Source organism: Sus scrofa, chromosome 15, assembly GCF_000003025.6.
Source record: "Sus scrofa isolate TJ Tabasco breed Duroc chromosome 15, Sscrofa11.1, whole genome shotgun sequence".
NCBI classification, from domain to species: Eukaryota; Metazoa; Chordata; class Mammalia; order Artiodactyla; family Suidae; genus Sus; species Sus scrofa.
The window spans coordinates 59,945,703-59,957,676 of NC_010457.5; the positions used below are offsets into that span (position 1 = coordinate 59,945,703).

General features: G+C 40.0%; 1 pseudogene; it reads right to left on the bottom strand.

The window, feature by feature from the left end:
• On the bottom strand, nucleotides 530-933 carry LOC110257007 (annotated as a pseudogene).

The window sequence follows — 11,974 nt, forward strand, 5'->3', positions numbered from 1 at the left end:
GGTCTTTTGTCTTTTTTTTGTCTTTTGTTGTTGCTATTTCTTGGGCCGCTCCCGCGGCATATGGAGGTTCCCAGGCTAGGGGTTGAATCGGAGCTGTAGCCACCGGCCTACACCAGAGCCACAGCAACGCAGGATCCGAGCCACGTCTGCAACCTACACCACAGCTCACGGCAACGCCGGATCGTTAACCCACTGAGCAAGGGCAGGGACTGAACCCGCAACCTCATGGTTCCTAGTCGGAGTCATTAACCACTGTGCCACGACGGGAACTCCAACACTGCTACTCTTTGTAATACATATGCATATGGAAAAATTTGTCAGGAACTTTTCCAGGGCCAGGAGATGAAAATCAGAGACTATCCTAATGAGCTAGTTGTAAATTCAATTAACTTCTTTAGGACAGACCCATTAAAATCTGGCCACTGTTTGGTTAAACATCTGCCAGTTGCAGAAATCCTTAGTCCCTAGATATAGTTTCTGCTCAATGTCATAAAGTTAGGCTCAGTCTCATCTGTGACTCTTCTCCTCAGGGCTGAAGTGGATGTCAGTCATCAAAGTCTGGAATGTCATAAGAGTAACCCCGGTAGCCTTTGGATGCATAGTAGGTGATGCGCAGGTGGTAGAATCCTGGCAGGAACACCAGATGCCAATGATCAGGACAGGAACAGACCGGTCTGCACCCCCTTTGCTGATATAGCCTGCCAGCAGGAGGGAGCCTATGATAATGAGAAAGGCGCTAATCAAAAACAGCACTGTAGCAAGCGCAATGGCCTTATATGGGATCGTAGGAGGGCTTTTCTTAAACTGAAGGTCAGTGTAGCCATCGTCTGTACTGGAGAACCTTGAGTATTTCACTTTACTACTGGGGATTCCAGTAGTCAGGTTGGTACGAGACAGCATCATAACATGTTGACACAGCTATACTCGGAGCCCCGCGCCAACAGCTCGCTCACGGTTGCCCGAAGCCTCATGGCACACTTCCCCCAACTGCCTCCCCGCCCCCGACCAGCGGGGTGCCGGAAATGGCCTGGATTTTGTATTTTATTAAGTCGACTTTGACCAGCCTCATTTTGATTCATTTGTAAGAGACAATGTCCCTGGAAAATGAAGAGATTTTTTTTTTTCCCATGAAAGTTTTTTTTCTTGTGTAGCCAATGATCCCTTTAAATAAACCCTACTCTCTGCTTCGAAAAATAAATAAATAAAAAATAAAATTTCTGGACATTTTGGAGTTCCCGTCATGGCTCAGCAGTTAGCGAACCCCGCTAGTATCCATGAGGATGTGGCTTTGCTGTGGCTGTGGTGTAGGCCGACAACTACAGCTCCAATTCGACCCCTAGCTGGGAACTTCCATATGTCATGGCTGCAGCCCTAAAAAAGACAAAAAGACCCCCCCCCCAAAAAAAGACCAAACAAACCCACAAAAACTTATGGGCATTTGACAATATAGATTATTTTTGAAGTGGGGCATCTCTGTAGCAATTACATTAAATCTTTTTTGTTGTTGTTGTTTGTTTGCTTTTGTCTTTTTACCTTTTCTAGGGCCGCTCCCTCAGCATATGGAGGTTCCCAGGCTAGGAGTCGAATTGGAGCTGTAGCCACCAGGGTACGCCAGAGCCACAGAAACGCGGGATCTGAGCCATGTCTGCAACCTACACCACAGCTCACCGCAACGCCGGATCCTTAACCCACTGAGTGAGGCCAGGGATTGAACCCGAAACCTCATGATTCCTAGTCAGATTCGTTAGCCACTGAACCACAACAGGAACTCCTCTTTTGGGTTTTGAAGAAGGATTGCCCACGTTGAATTTCCAGGCTGGGAGGATTGTGCGATCCTGGAATTCCTTACACCATGATCATCTCAGAGCCTGGCAAAGGAAGGTGTTCTTCCTATGAATCAGCCATCTCACTGCTTTCCCTATGCATGTATACAAGTATAGCATGTATGCCTGAAATTCCTCACAGGGATATTCACCATATTTATGGAGTCTTCATGTTTGTATTCATTGTACAATATGCAACATCTACAGTATTTAAGGGACCTTTTGGCAGGTGTGAAAAACAGCACTTTTTCTGGGCAAAGTGTTGTGACCAGACTGAGACTGCAGGTGGCAGCAAAAACTCAGACATGGAAAAAAGCCAGCCCACTAAAGCTTCTGTAGGATTGTCTCATAGTGGATCCTCTATTTATTTACAATGACTTTGAAAAAGACCTGAAAGCTTTAAGCAGCCATTTTAGTGGATTTAATAACCATCTTGAGTATCTGGCAATTTGAAGCCATCCTATCTGTTCTTCAGCATGAATGAAGATATCTGAGATTACTAGTACAATCTTCAAAGAATTACACATTCAAGTTGTTTTAAAAAAAGAATGTCCTTTTCATCAATAGGGCCTTATTAGTCTAGGTTTGACATTTAATGAGAGATAGCTTCCACATTATGGCCCTGACAGCCATATTCATGTTTTTTAAACCGGAACAAATTTTCCGCTTTTGACTGGGTCTCTAAGGACACAACGTAGACAGGAGACAGGAAGGCATCACTTGTAAACACATTTGGCTCTCCTACAGCTGATATCAACATTGCTGCTTTCGTATTTCATCTGATATTATTGGTTTGCATATGCCTGATTTATTTTTGCTCATCCCATAGTTTTAAAAATTTCTGCGAAATTTAAAAAATATTTTTCTTGTAGAGAGTATACAGCTTGTTATTATATCTTAACCCAATCTTGGAGTCCTTATTATTTATTACTAGTGTTCAAACTGTTCACATTTCTTCTGATATGTTTGATTTCCTAAGTTCCTTCTTACTTTATATTTACTGTTTATTATATTTATTATTATTCATGCTTTTCCTTTTTATAAATTTCTTCCATATTAATCAGGATGTTAATTTTTAAAATTTATCTTCTTTCTCTTTCTTCTTGAGCAATTCACAGTTTACTATATATCTCATATCTTAACTCATTTTTAAAGTTACAAGTCTCTATCCATATGCTGAAATCATACAAAAAAAAATCAATGAGTCAATGACAAAAATGAAAGAGGAAATTAAAAAATACCTTGAGATAAATGACAACAAAAATTCAACCATACAAAATCTATGGGATGCAGCAAAAGCAGTTCATGGTAATAAAGGCCTCTCCCCCTAACAAGAAAAATCTCAAATAAATAAAATTACCTACCACCTAAAATAATTAGAAAAGAAAAATAAGCTAAATCTAAAGTTAGCAGGAGGAAGGAATACAGATCAGAGAGGAAATACATAAGAGATTACAAAGCAATAGAAAAAAATAAGTAAAACCAAGAGTTGGTTCTTTGGAAGGGTAAGCAAAATTGACAGACCTCTGCCCAGCCTCACCAAGAAGAAAAGAGAACCTAAATAAACAAAATAAGAAATGAAAAAGGAGTTCCCATGGTGGCTCAGTGGTTAACGAATCCAACTAGGAACCATGAGGTTGCAGGTTCATCCCTGGTCTTGCTCAGTGGGTTAAGGATCCAGCGTTGCCATGAACTGTGGTGTAGGTTGCAGATGCGGCTCGGATCCCGCATTGCTGTGGCTCTGGCATAGGCTGGCAGCTACAGCTCCAATTAGACCCCTAGCCTGGAAACCGAGAGAGCTGCCGAGAGAGAGGCCCAAAAATGGCGAAAAGACAAAAAAAAAAAAAAAAAAGAAAGAAATGAAAAAGGAGAATTAACAACCAACACCATAGAAATACAGAAAACCATAAAAGAAATTTATGAACAGTTATATGCCAACAAATTTGACAACACAAAAGATATGGACAAGTTTCTAGAAACATACAGGCTACCAAATCTAAATCAAGAAATGGGTAACTTGAACAGACCAATCACTAGAAGTTCAATAGAATCTGTAATTTAAAAATCTCCTGACAAACAAGTCAATGACCAGATGGCTTCATAGGCAAATTCTAAACATATAGAGAAAAACTTATACCAGTCATTCTCAAACTCTTCCAAAAATTGACAAGGAGGGAATACTCCCCAAGACATTCTATGAAGCCACCATTACCCTGATACCAAAACCAGAGAAACCAACAAAAAAGATTATAGGACAATATCTTTGATGAATATAGATGCAAATTTTTTCAACAAAATATAAGCAAACCAAATCTAACAACACAATGAAAGATCATACATCACAACCAAGTCAGATTCATCTTAAGTTCATAAAGATGGCTCAATATACACATCACATAATGTGATATACCACATCAATGAAAGAAAAGACAAAAACTACATGATCATCTCAATAGATGCCAGAAAAAGCATTTGATAAAATTCAACATCAATTCATGATAAAAACTCTTACCAAAGTGGGTATAGAGGGAACATATCTCAACATAATAAAGACTGTTTATCACAAACCTACAGCCAATATAAGACTCAATGGTGAAAACCTGAAAGCCTTCCTGCTAAAATATAGAACAAGATGGGGATGCCCACTCTCACCAGTTCTATTCAACATAGTGTTGGAAGTTCTAGCCACAGCAATCAGACAAGAAAAAGAAATAAAAGGTATACAAATTGGAAGAGAAGAGGTATAACTGTCATTATATGCAGAAGACATGGTACTATTTATAGAAAACCCTAAAGACTCCAGGTAAAAATTACTAGAACTGATAAATGAATTCAGCAGGGTAGCAGAATAGAAGATTAACATACAGAAACTGGTTTCATTTCTTTACACTAACAATGAAATATGAGAAAGGGAATGTAAAAACACAATACCTTTTAAAATTACACCAAATTAGAATACTTATGAATAAACCTGACCAAAGTGGTGAAAGATTTATATGCTGAGAACTATAAGACATTAAAAAGAAGCTGAAGGAGTTCCCGTTGCGGTGCAGTGGAAAAGAATCTGACTAGGAACCATGAGACTGCAGGTTCAATCCCTGGCCTCGCTCAGTGGGTTAAGGATCTGGCATTGCTGTGAGCTGTGGTGTAGGTCACAGATGTGGCTCAGATCTGGTGTTGCTGTGGCCATGGTGTAGGCAGCAGCTGTAGCTCCAATTCAACCCCTAGTCTGGGAACCTCCATATGCTGCAAGTGCAGTGCTAAAAAGAAAGAAAGAAACAAAGAAACTGAAGATACTTCAAAGAAAGATATTCATGCTTTTGGAATGGGAGAATAAATACAGTTAAAATGACCATTCTACCCAAAGCTATCTACAGATTTAATGTGATCCCTATCAAATTACCCATGACATTTTCCACAGAACTCTAGAACAAATAATCCTAAAATTTATATGAAACTGTAAAAGACTCAGAATTCCCAAAGCAATCCTGAGGTAAATAACAAAGCAGGAGTCATAACCCTCCCAGACTTCAGACAATACTACAAAACTACAATAATCAAAAATAGCATGGCACAAAAACAGACATGGATCAATGGAACAGAGTAGAAAGCCCAGAAATAAACCCACATACTGATGGTCAATTAATCTCCCACAAAGGAGGCAAGAATATACAATGGGAAAAAGTCTCTTCAGCAAGTGGTGTTGGGAAACTTGGACAGCTTCCTGTAAATCAATGCTCACATTCTCACATCATAAACAGAAATAAACTTAAGATGGCTTTTTGATGGTTTTTGTTTTTTTGCTTTTTTAGGACCGCACCCGAGGCATATGGAAGTTCCCAGGCTAGGGGTCAAATCCAAGCTACAGCTGCCAGCCTACGCCACAGCCACAGGAACGCAGGATCCAAGCCGCGTCTGAGACCTACACCACAGCTCATGGCAAAGCCGGATCCTTAACCCACTGAGCGAGGTCAAGGATTGAACCCATATCCTCATGGATCCTAGTCAGGTTCATTAACTGCTGAGCCATGAAGGGAACTCCTCAACTTTTTTAAAAACAATTTTACAATTAGAAAAATAAAAGATAGTATAAAGAACATCCTTGATGCTGTTTATTCAGATTTACCTATTACTACATTTTACTCCAATTCAGTCTACCGTATACTTTCTCTCTGTGTACACACCACATGCACTCACAATTATTCTGAGGGTAAGTTACAAATATAACTCATCTACAGCTTTATCTCTAAACACTTTAGGGTACAGTTCCTAAAGAGAGTGCTGTTCTCTTACACACCCATATATGGTTATCAATTTCATAAATTTGATGGATATAGAGTTTCCATCTAATGGGACTGTCATGTTAATGCTTATGTTTCGTCAGCCGACTTAAGAAAGTCTTCTGTCGGGTTCTGACCCCTCTCCAGGGCAGTCCGGGGTTAAGATTTGCATTGAGTTACATCTCTTTAGCCTCTTTTAGCCTAGAGCTTTCTACAGCCTTTCTCAGTATTTTATGACATTACAATTTTTAAAGAGTATGGTCCCTTTGACATTTAAAAACTAGCAGATTGTTCATTTTGTGTTTTTCTTTCTATTTTAAAAATTAAGATTCTGGAGTTCCCGTCGTGGCGCAGTGGTTAACGAATCCGACTAGGAACCATGAGGTTGTGGGTTCTGTCTCTGCCCTTGCTCAGTGAGTTAAGGATCCGGCGTTGGCGTGAGCTGTGGTGTAGGTTGCAGATGCGGCTCAGATCCCGCGTTGCTGTGGCTCTGGCATAGGCTGGTGGCTACAGCTCCAATTGGACCCCTAGCCTGGGAATCTCCATATGCCGCGGGAGTGGCCCAAGAAATAGCAAAAAAAAAAAAAAAAAAAAAATTAAGATTCTGAAACCAGTGGTGCTATTTACTTATTTATTTATTTATTTATTTATTTATTTATCTCTTTAGGGCTGCGCCCAAGGCACATTGAAGTTCTCCAGCTAGGGGTGCAATCAGAGCCACAACTGCCAGTCTACACCACAACCACAGCCACAGCCGCAGCCGTACCACCTCCGAGACGGGTCTGTGATCTACACCACAGCTCATGGTAGCGCTGGATCCTTAATCCACTGAGCGAGGCCAGGGATTGAACCCACAACCTCATGGATACTAGTTGGATTTGTTGCCTCTGAGCCACAACAGGAACTCCCATTTTGTGTTTTTCTGATCATTCCATCATGATGAGATTCAATTTATGCTCCCAGCTCATCCTCACCAAGTGAGATCATGTCTTCCGTGGGCTATGTCAGCTGCCCTCCATGGGGGATGTTAACTTCGATCACCTACCCAGGCTGTTGTCTCATTCTCAACTCTATAATTATGGTTTTGTTTTTCTGTCTTGCAACTAATACGCAGTCTGGAGTGATACATACGCTTTATTGCCATGCAACTTTCCTTCCCATCAAAATTCTCTCCTAGGTTTATCATCGATGATTCTTTCCTGTTCCAATCATTACCCATGATGTTTGCAAAATAATGATTTTCCAACTCTCTCACTCTTGGAGAGTGCCAGTCAGATCTTGGCACTTTCCTGTAAACAAGAGCCCTCCCTTCTCATCATGTACCTACCTATCTACCTATCTAATCTACTGCATGGACCCATCCCTATGTTTTCAATGGTTTATACTTCAATACTGTTCTTAATCCCTGGTACTCAAATTAGCCCAGATTTGGCAGTAGGGGTCCTATGTCCCTCTTTCATAGTGAGAACTTGGCTCCCAAGAGTATCAGCACATTTAGACATTTGCTCATTTATAAAATACATCTAAAACAATTTCAGAATTATTTTGTCCACACTGCTGAAATAAGCAAACTACTAAAAAAAAATTCAGATTTTCTTACAATTCTTCCCCCACCTCAATGGTCCTTGCTCGTCCCCCAAATGAGGCTATATAGCCAAATACTGTGTTCATACAGTACGTGGATTGGCCCTTTCTTTTTTTCTCCCTTCTTCTTTTCCTCCCTCCCTCCCTTCAGTCTGGTATAACATTTATTTAAAGTACAATTAGGTTTGTTTCAGTTAGCTTTCAGGTTCCAGAGGATTTTTGTTATTGCTAGTGTTGTTTTTTTTTGTTTGTTTTTTTGTTTTTCACTTCTCCTTATTCTTCTGGGAGATACTGTGTAGAGATGATATCAAATTCTTCCTTAAATGTTGGGTAGAATTCACTGGCACCTGGAATACACAGGCCTAGCATTTTCCCCTCTGGAATGTTTTTAACTACAAAGTCCATGTCTTTGATAAAGGATGATTTCAATAATTTCCCTTTGAGTTTTATAGCGTCTTTTAATGTATTTGTCAATTTCATCTAAGAGATCTTTTTTTTTTTGCTATTTCTTGGGCCGCTTCCGCGGCATATGGAGGTTCCCAGGCTAGGGGTCGAATCGGAGCTGTAGCTGCCAGCCTATGCCAGAGCCACAGCAACGCGTGATCCGAGCCATGTCTGCAACCTACACCACAGCTCACGGCAACGCCGGATCCTTAACTCACTGAGCAAGGGCAGAGACCGAACCCACAACCTCATGGTTCCTAGTCGGATTCATTAACCACTGCACCACGACGGGAACTCCAATAAGAGATCTTTTTAATGTCTGGGAGCAGAGAAAGCAATCTATAGGGTTCCCCTTCCTCTTTCATTCCTGATGTTGCTAATTTGGTCTTCTCCTTTACTGCTGGTGAGTCTGGCTAGACCTTTCTATCATTTATTTGTTTGAGGTTTCCAAAGAACCAGGTTTTAGTTTCATGGTTTTTTCTCTATTATTTTTTCTATTTTCCATTTAACTCACTTATATCTTATATTATATACATATAGTATATGCACTGTTTGTGGGGTTTTTGCATTATGCAGTATCAAATTATACAGTTTATAAGAATACATTTGCTTGTCACAAATGTTTGTATTTAATTTTCCCCTGTCATTAGATCTTAGATTTGAATTAGTTTTCCCCCTTTTTTTCAGCATTGTGTGCTTCCCTTAGTAATGGAATAATGGAGATACAATTCTGAATTTTTGAAAATCTAAAAATATTCTTTCTTTGCTCTCACATTTGAATATTATGCTTCTGGACAAGATCCACAGATGAGAGTTCTCTCTCTCTCTCTGTTTTTTAATTTTTTTTGTCTTTTTGTCATTTTAGGGGTGCACCCGTGGCATATGGATGTTCCCAAACTAGGGGTCCAATCGGAGCTGTAGCCTCTGGCCTATGCCACAGCCACAGCAACACCAGATCCAAGCCACATCTTCGACCGACACCACAGCTCATGGCAATGCCAGATCCTTAACGCACTGAGCAAGGCCGGGGATGGAACCTGGTTGGATTTGTTTCCACTGCATGAGAACAGGAACTCTGAGAGTTCTCTTTTAATCAAAAATCTGCAAATAGGAAGTTTGGTCCTAGCTGATATTCTCTTTCTAAGCAAGTACCTATTTTCTCTGTCTGAATGGTGTATTTTCTCCACCCTTGGTGTTCAGAAATTTTAAGTGATCTGTGGCCATGTATGTCTGTTCTAATTAATTTTACCTGGGTATTGGTGAGCTCTTTCTAATAGAAATAAGTCTTCAGCTCAGAAGTGTTTTCTTATATATTTATGTGAATATTAATTTTTATTCATTCAGTGCTTTTTTTTTCCCTCTGACACTCTTATTCTCATAATAAAATCCCAGGCTAGGTCCATTCCTATCTCTTCCTTTATATCTTCTATTCCTTTGTATTTTGTTCAAAGTTCTCAGCTATTTATATCCAAGTTCACTTCTCAGCCAGGACTACTGTATGTCTCATATCCCTCCCCAGAATTTCCAAATCTGTAAATCAGTTTTTGAATTTCTGAAATTCTTCTTTTGGCTCCAATGACATCAAATTTATAGAATTCTGGAGTTTAAAAAGATCTGAGGAGTTCCGGTCACAGCTCAGTGGTTAGCAAATCTGACTAGGAACCATGAAGTTGCGGGTTCGATCCATCCCTGGCCTTGCTCAGTGGGTTAAGGATCCAGTGCTGCTGTGAGCTATGGTGTAGGTTGCAGAGGCGGCTTGGATCTAGCATTGCTATGGCTGTAGTGTAGGCTGGTGGCTATAGATCTGATTAGATCCCTAGCCTGGGAACCTCCATATGCCGCAGGTGCAGCCCTGGACAGTACAAAAAGACAAAAACAAAAAGATCTGAAAGAGGACCACTTTCTACTATCTGGTTTTATAAATGAACAAATAGGCTAAGAAGCTTAATAAATATCATAGAATAAGCATCAGGGCAAGAAAAGGCTGTCTAGACCACTGCTTGCTTTCTTCATTTCACTGACCACATCTTACTGGACAGGGATTTTTGTTGTTGTTTTGTAAACAAAAAAGTACAATTTTCAATACAACCAGAACCAAATTGTAACAACAAAATCCACCATAACCAACAACAACAAAGAATAAATAAAGAAAAGAGAAGGGTAAGGGAGGGAGGAAGGAAAAACATCTGGTAAATGAAGTATGAAGCCACACTTTCAAAATCAAATAGCTAATAAACTAATAAAATCAGATAGCTGTATCTCTCTTTTAGTCACAGTCTTCCAATATTCAGTAAAAAAGAAGCAGAAAAAGAAAACTGCTGAGCAAACCAAGCCCTATCTTTAACTAAGTGAAAGGGAATATAAGAGTACTTGTGGCCACATCAGAGAGTAGCCTGCTGCAGAGACATGAATGGCTCCCCAATACTTTGATCACAGAGCTTCAAGTGCAAACGTGCTGAGAAGGGCAGGTGGGAGGCACTGAGGGCAAAGCTAGGGGCCGGGCCAGTGGGCATAAGGAGCAGGAGCAGACGTGAGGGAGAAAGCAGGTACCACAGGTGGGATTACAGAGCCTGGTGAACACCTGATGGAACAAGCAAGGCAAAGGTTAGTAACAGTACAAAGGAAAGTCACTACCTTGTCTTTCTTATTCGAAACTTAATACGTGAACAGAACACGCTGGAAGACACTGACCCCAAACCTATGGCCGTGGCTCTGAAGTCTTTCTCTGTCTGTACTGTTTGTGGTCCTGGCTGGTGATGAGTCCACGCTGACCTTTGCCACTACTCTTTTAAAGATGAACAATAATGCAATAAGTGAAACACCAATAAGGCACATGCTATTTTTTCTTGCTCTTTGACCTAGAGATCTTTTACTCTGAATGTCAGGTTGAGTCCCTGGGATACACTCTTTGGAGACACAGCAAGGGGAGTTAAAATGACTTATTTTTATCTGTTTAATGACTTTAGAAATAGAGCAACATTTTACATTGAAGTCATAAATGACAAACTTGGACAAGAAGTAAAATCAAGTAGATCTGTGGAATGGAGACTCCCTAAGAAACATGGTTGGAAGCAGGTTGTCCCTTAGATGGGACAAGTGGAGCTGTTTTCCAAATGTCTTATGTCAGACCAGAGTATATTAGCAATCTGTTAATCAGATGGCCCAGATGGACACCAGCAAGGGAGACTCAAAAAAGGTGATTCTCTGGTATTTATACTCAAACAGATGGGTTCTTCCAAAGTAATTCAGTTTGCCACACTGCCAAATCAGCAGCTACTAAAATTAATACAGATTGGACTTGTTTCATAAATGGTCCTCTGTAGCAGGCTTCTTTTTTCTTTCAAATTGCTGCTTAAATTTCACCTGTTCCCTGAAATCTTTTAAAGCTAATATCTCCTGGAACATTGTCACCCAACATTTCTTCCTTCTTCGCAACACGACAATGGGAGGAAAAAGTATGTATACATGTATGTGTAACTTTGTCTCCATGCTATACAGCAGAAAAAAAAGTAAAAATAAAAACAAAAAACAATAACCAAAAAACATTTCTTCCTTCTAGCTGTTTGATATACACATGGGCACCCAGATAACTCTCTGCTATCCAGCCTGACAAAAGATAAGGTGAATCAACTCACTGATGGAGATTCACTATGCTTACAACATACATAAATCAACAAATTTCACAGTTAGTTAGAAAATAAAATGCATATAACACCAAATAAATCATCTTAGTATCAGTTTTAAAGCATTAAGCTTTATCGCAATTTACCCCGTCCTTATTAATTGCACATTTTTGAACTTATGCCAACACTCAGACACAATGGTCACAGAATTTATCAGATC